The sequence below is a fragment of the Carcharodon carcharias genome, chromosome 19 (genome assembly GCF_017639515.1).
Source record: "Carcharodon carcharias isolate sCarCar2 chromosome 19, sCarCar2.pri, whole genome shotgun sequence".
Taxonomy (NCBI): Eukaryota; Metazoa; Chordata; class Chondrichthyes; order Lamniformes; family Lamnidae; genus Carcharodon; species Carcharodon carcharias.
Genome location: NC_054485.1, coordinates 80,810,485 through 80,817,529, shown reverse-complemented (window position 1 = coordinate 80,817,529; position 7,045 = coordinate 80,810,485).

Below are 7,045 nucleotides of genomic sequence, written 5' to 3'. Positions count from 1 at the left end.
CAGGGCTTCCCCCGAGCTCTCTCCAATTACCAGGGCTTCCCCCGCGCTCTCTCCGATTACCAGGGCTTCCCCCGAGCTCTATTCGATTACCAGGGCTTCCCCTGTGCCCTGCCCAATAACCAGGGCTTCCCCAAACCCTCTCCGATTCCCAGGGCTTCCCCTGAGCCCTGTCCTATTACCAGAGCTTCCCCTGAGCTCTCTCCAATTACCAGGGCTTCCCCTGAGCTCTCTTCGATTACCAGGGCTGCCCCTGAGCCCTGTCCGATTGCCGGGGCATCCCCCAGCTCTCTCCAATTAAGAGGGCTTCCCCTGAGCTATATCGAATTACCAGGGCTTCCCCCGAGCTCTCTCCAATTACCAGGGCTTCCCCGAGCTCTCTCCAATTACCAGGGATTCCCCTGAGCTCTCTCCAATTACCAGGGCTTCCCCTGAGCCCTGTCCGATTACCAGGGCTCCCCCGAGCCCTGTCCAATTACCAGGGCTTCCCTGAGCTCTCTCCAATTACCAGTGCTTCCCCGAATGCTTTCCGATTACCAGGGCTTCCCCTGAGCCCTGTCCAATTACCCGGGCTTCCCCTGAGCTCTCTGCGATTACCAGGGCTTCCCCGAGTGCTTTCCGATTACGAGGTCTTCCCCGAGCTCTCTCCGATTACCAGGGCTTACCCTGAGCTCTCACCAATTACCAGAGCTTCCCCTGAGCTCTCTCCGATTACCAGGGCTTCCCCTGAGCTCTCTCCAATTACCAGAGATTCCCCTGAGCTCTCTCCGATTACCAGCGCTTCCGCTGAGCCCTGTCCGATAACCAGGGCTTCCCCTGAGCCCTGTCCGATTACCAGGGCTTCCCCTGAGCTCTCGCCAATTACCAGGGCTTCCGCTGAGCCCTGTCCAATTACCAGGGCTTCCCCCGAGCTCTCTCCAATTACCGGGGCTTCCCCTGAGCCCTGTCCTAATAGCAGGGCTTCCCCTGAGCTCTCTCCGTTTACGAGGGCTTCCCCCGAGCCCTCTCTGATTACTAGGGCTTCCCTGAGCTCTCTCCGATTAACAGGGCTTCCCCGAGCTCTCTCCGAATACCAGGGCTTCCCCGAGCTCTCTCCAATTACCAGGGCTTCCCCTGAGCTCTCTCCAATTACCAGGGCTTCCCCTGAGCGCTGCCCAATAACCAGGGCTTCCCCGAACCCTCTCCGATTACCAGGTCTTCCCCTGAGCCCTGTCCTATTACCAGAGCTTCCCCTGAGCTCTCTCCAATTACCAGGGCTTCCCCTGAGCTCTCTTCGATTACCAGGGCTGCCCCTGAGCCCTGTCCGATTGCCGGGGCTTCCCCGAGCTCTCTCCAATTAAGAGGGCTTCCCCTGCGCTATCTCGAATTACCAGGGCATCCCCCGAGCTCTCTCCAATTACCAGGGCTTCCCCGAGCTCTCTCCAATTACCAGGGATTCCCCTGAGTTCTCTCCGATTACCAGGGCTTCCCCTGAGCCCTGTCCGATTACCAGGGCTGCCCCGAGCCCTGTCCAATTACCAGGGTTCCCTGAGCTCTCTCCAATTACCAGTGCTTCCCCGAATGCTTTCCGATTACCAGGGCTTCCCCTGAGCCCTGTCCAATTACCAGGGCTTCCCCTGAGCTCTCTCCGATTAACAGGGCTTCCCCGGGCTCTCTCCGAATACCAGGGCTTCCCCGAGCTCTCTCCAATTACCAGGGCTTCCCCTGAGCTCTCTCCAATTACCAGGGCTTCCCCTGAGCCCTGTCCAATTACCAGGGCTTCCCCCGCGCTCTCTCCGATTACCAGGGCTTCCCCCGAGCTCTATTCGATTACCAGGGCTTCCCCTGAGCCCTGCCCAATAACCAGGGCTTCCCCGAACCCTCTCCGATTACCAGGACTTCCCCTGAGCCCTGTCCTATTACCAGAGCTTCCCCTGAGCTCTCTCCGATTACCAGGGCTTCCCCGAGTGCTTTCCGATTACGAGGGCTTCCCCGAGCTCTCTCCAATTACCAGGGCTTCCCCGGGCTCTCTCCGAATACCAGGGCTTCCCCGAGCTCTCTCCAATTACCAGGGCTTCCCCTGAGCTCTCTCCAATTACCAGGGCTTCCCCTGAGCTCTCTCCAATTACCAGGACTTCCCCGAGCTCTCTCCAATTACCAGGGATTCCCCTGAGCTCTCTCCAATTACCAGGGCTTCCCCTAAGCCCTGTCCGAATACCAGGGCTCCCCCGAGCCCTTTCCAATTACCAGGGCTTCCCCGAGCTCTCTCCAATTACCAGTGCTTCCCCGAATGCTTTCCGATTACCAGGGCTTCCCCTGAGCTCTGTCCTATTACCATGGCTTCCCCTGAGCTCTCTCCGATTACCAGGGCTTCCCCCGAGCCCTCTCTGATTACCAGGGCTTCCCTGAGCACTCTCCGATTACCAGGGCTTCCCCGAGCTCTCTCCGATTACCAGGGCTTCCCCAAGTGCTCTCCAATTACCAGGGCTTCCCCCGAGCTCTCTCCGATTACCGGGGCTTCCCCTGAGCCCTGTCCTATTAGCAGGGCTTCCCCTGAGCTCTCTCCGTTTACGAGGGCTTCCCCCGAGCCCTCTCTGATTACTAGGGCTTCCCTGAGCTCTCTCCGATTAACAGGGCTTCCCCGAGCTCTCTCCGAATACCAGGGCTTCCCTGAGCTCTCTCCAATTACCAGGGCTTCCCCTGAGCTCTCTCCAATTACCAGGGCTTCCCCTGAGCCCTGTCCAATTACCAGGGCTTCCCCCGCGCTCTCTCCGATTACCAGGGCTTCCCCCGACCTCTATTCGATTACCAGGGCTTCCCTTGAGCCCTGGCAAATAACCAGGGCTTCCCCGAACACTCTCCGATTACCAGGGCTTCCCCTGAGCCCTGTCCTATTACCAGAGCTTCCCCTGAGCTCTCTCCAATTACCAGGGCTGCCACTGAGCCCTGTCCGATTGCCTGGGCTTCCCCGAGCTCTCTCCAATTAAGAGGGCTTCCCCTGAGCTATCTCGAATTACCAGGGCTTCCCCCGAGCTCTCTCCAATTACCAGGGCTTCCCCCGCGCTCTCTCCGATTACCAGGGCTTCCCCCGAGCTCTATTCGATTACCAGGGCTTCCCCTGTGCCCTGCCCAATAACCAGGGCTTCCCCGAACCCTCTCCGATTCCCAGGGCTTCCCCTGAGCCCTGTCCTATTACCAGAGCTTCCCCTGAGCTCTCTCCAATTACCAGGGCTTCCCCTGAGCTCTCTTCGATTACCAGGGCTGCCCCTGAGCCCTGTCCGATTGCCGGGGCATCCCCCAGCTCTCTCCAATTAAGAGGGCTTCCCCTGAGCTAGATCGAATTACCAGGGATTCCCCCGAGCTCTCTCCAATTACCAGGGCTTCCCCGAGCTCTCTCCAATTACCAGGGATTCCCCTGAGCTCTCTCCAATTACCAGGGCTTCCCCTGAGACCTGTCCGATTACCAGGGCTCCCCCGAGCCCTGTCCAATTACCAGGGCTTCCCTGAGCTCTCTCCAATTACCAGTGCTTCCCCGAATGCTTTCCGATTACCAGGGCTTCCCCTGAGCCCTGTCCAATTACCAGGGCTTCCCCTGAGCTCTCTGCGATTACCAGGGCTTCCCCGAGTGCTTTCCGATTACGAGGTCTTCCCTGAGCTCTCTCCAATTACCAGGGCATCCCTGGACCATTTCCAATTACCAGGGCTTCCCCGAGCTCTCTCCGATTACCAGGGCTTCCCCTGAGCTCTCACCAATTACCAGGGCATCCCCTCAGTTCTCTCCGATTACCAGGGCTTCCCCGAGCCCTCTCCGATTACCAGGGCTTCCCCTGAGCTCTCTCCAATTACCAGGGCTTCCCCCGAGCCCTGTCCGATTACCAGGGCTTACCCTGCGCTCTCTCTGATTACCAGGGCTTCCCCGAGCTCTCTCCAATTACCAGGGATTCACCTGAGCTCTCTCCAATTACCAGGGCTTCCCCCGAGCCCTGTCCGATTACCAGGGCTTACCCTGCGCTCTCTCTGATTACCAGGGCTTCCCCGAGCTCTCTCCAATTACCAGGGATTCACCTGAGCTCTCTCCAATTACCAGGGCTTCCCCTGAGCACTGTCCGATTACCATGGATTCCCCTGAGATCTCTCCGATTACCAGGGCTTCCCCCGAGTCCTTTCCAATTACCAGGGCTTCCCCTGAGCCCTGTCCGATTACCAGGGCTTCCCCTGAGCTCTCTCCGATTACCAGGGCTTCCCCGAGTCCTTTCCAATTACCAGGGCTTACCCTGAGCCCTGTCCGATTACCAGGACATCCCCGAGCTCTCTCCAATTACCAGGGCTTCCGCTGAGCCCTGTCCGATTACCAGGGCTTCCCCTGAGCCCTGTCCGATTACCATGGATTCCCCTGAGCTCTCTCCGATTACCAGGGCTTTCCCCGAGTCCTTTCCAATTACCAGGGCTTCCCCTGAGCCCTGTCGGATTACCAGGGCTTCCCCTGAGCTCTCTCCGATTACCAGGGCTTCCCCGAGTCCTTTCCAATTACCAGGGCTTCCCCTGAGCCCTTTCCGATTACCAGGACATCCCCGAGCTCTCTCCGATTACCAGGGTTTCCGCTGAGCCCTGTCCGATTACCAGGGCTTCCCCTGAGCCCTGTCCGATTACCAGGGCTTCCCCTGAGCTCTCTCCAATTACAAGGGCTTCCCCTGAGCTCTCACCAATTACCAGAGCTTCCCCTGAGCTCTCTCCGATTAGCAGGGCTTCCCCGAGCTCTCTCCAATTACCAGAACATCCCCTGAGCTCTCTCCAATTACCAGGGCTTCCCCTGAGCCCTGTCCGATGACCAGGGCATCCCCGAGCTCTCTCCGATTACCAGGTCTTCCGCTGAGCCCTGTCCGATTACCAGGGCTTCCCCTGAGCCCTGTCCGATTACCAGGGCTTCCCCGAGCTCTCTCCAATTAAGAGGGCTTCCCCTGAGCTATCTCGAATTACCAGGGCTTCCCCCGAGCTCTCTCCAATTACCAGGGCTTCCCCGAGCTCTCTCCAATTACCAGGGATTCCCCTGAGCTCTCTCAAATTACCAGGGCTTCCCCTGAGCACTGTCCGATTACTAGCGCTCCCCCGAGCCCTGTCCAATTACCAGGGCTTCCCCGAGCTCTCTCCAATTAGCAGTGCTTCCCCGAATGCTTTCCGATTACCAGGGCTTCCCCTGAGCCCTGTCCAATGTCCAGGGCTTCCCCTGAGCTCTCTCCGATTACCAGGGCTTCCCCGATTGCTTTCCGAAAACGAGGGCTTCCCCGAGCTCTCTCCGATTACCAGGGCTTCCCCTGAGCTCTCACCAATTACCAGAGCTTCCCCTGAGCTCTCTCCAATTACCAGGGCTTCCCCCGAGCCCTGTCCAATTACCAGGGCTTTCCCTGAGCTCTCTCTGATTACCAGGGCTTCCCCGAGCTCTCTCCAATTACCAGGGCTTCCCCTGAGCTCTCTCCAATTACCAGGGCTTCCCCTGAGCACTGTCCAATTACCATAGCTTCCCCTGAGCTCTCACCGGTTACCAGGTCTTCCCCCGATCTCTCTCCGATTACCAGGGCTTCCACAGAACCCTGTCCGATTACCAGGGCTTCCCCGAGCCCTCTGCGATTACCAGGGCTTCCCCTGAGACCTCTCCTATTACCGTTGCTTCCCCTGAGCTCTCACCGATTACCAGGGATTCGCCTGAGCCCTGTCCTATTACCAGTGCTTCCCCTGAGCTCTCTCCGATTACCAGGGCTTCCCCTGAGCTCTCTCCGATTACCAGGGCTTCCCCCGAGCCCTGTCCGAATACCAAGGCTTCTCCCAAGCCCTCTCTGATTACCAGGGCTTCCCCGAGCTCTCTCCGATTACCAGGGCTACCCCGAGCTCTCTCCGATTACCAGGGTTTCCCCGAGCTCTCTCCGATTACCAGGGCTTCCCCTGAGCTCTCACCAATTACCAGAGCTTCCACTGAGCTCTCTCCGATTAGCAGGGATCCCCGAGCTCTCTCCAATTACCAGAGGTTCGCCTGAGCTCTCTCCAATTACCAGGGCTTCCCCTGAGCCCTGTCCGATGACCAGGGCATCCCCGAGCTCTCTCCGATTACCAGGGCTTCCTCTGAGCCCTGTCCGATTCCCAGGGCTTCCCCTGAGCCCTGTCCGATTACCAGGGCTTCCCCTGAGCTCTCTCCAATTACCAGGGCTTCCCTGAACCCTTTCCAATTACCAGGTCTTCCCTGAGCTCTCTCCGATTACCAGGGCTTCCCCGAGCCCTCTCCGATTACCAGGGCTTCCCCTGAGCTCTCTCCAATTACCAGGGCTTCCCCCGAGCCCTGTCCGATTACCAGGGCTTCCCCTGAGCTCTCACCAATTACCAGGGCATCCCCTCAGTTCTCTCCGATTACCAGGGCTTCCCCTGAGCTCTCTCCAATTACCAGAGCTTCCCCTGAGCTATCTCCAATTACCAGGGCTTCCCCTGAACCCTGTCCAATTACCAGGGCTTCCCCGAGCTCTCTCCGATTACCAGGGCTTCCTCTGAGCTCTCTCCATTTACCAGGGCTTCCCCGAACTCTCTCCGATTGCCAGGGCTTCCCCTGAGCCTTGTCCGATTACCAGGGCTTCCCCGAGCCCTCTCCGATTACCAGGGCTTCCCCTGAGCTCTCTCCAATTACCAGGGCTTCCCCCGAGCCCTGTCCGATTACCAGGGCTTCCCCTGCGCTCTCTCTGATTACCAGGGCTTCCCCGAGCTCTCTCCAATTACCAGGGATTCACCTGAGCTCTCTCCAATTACCAGGGCTTCCCCTGAGCCCTGTCCGATTACCATGGATTCCCCTGAGCTCTCTCCGATTACCAGGGCTTCCCCCGAGTCCTTTCCAATTACCAGGGCTTCCCCTGAGCCCTGTCCGATTACCAGGGCTTCCCCTGAGCTCTCTCCGATTACCAGGGCTTCCCCGAGTCCTTTCCAATTACCAGGGCTTCCCCTGAGCCCTGTCCGATTACCAGGACATCCCCGAGCTCTCTCCAATTACCAGGGCTTCCGCTGAGCCCTGTCCGATTACCAGGGCTTCCCCTGA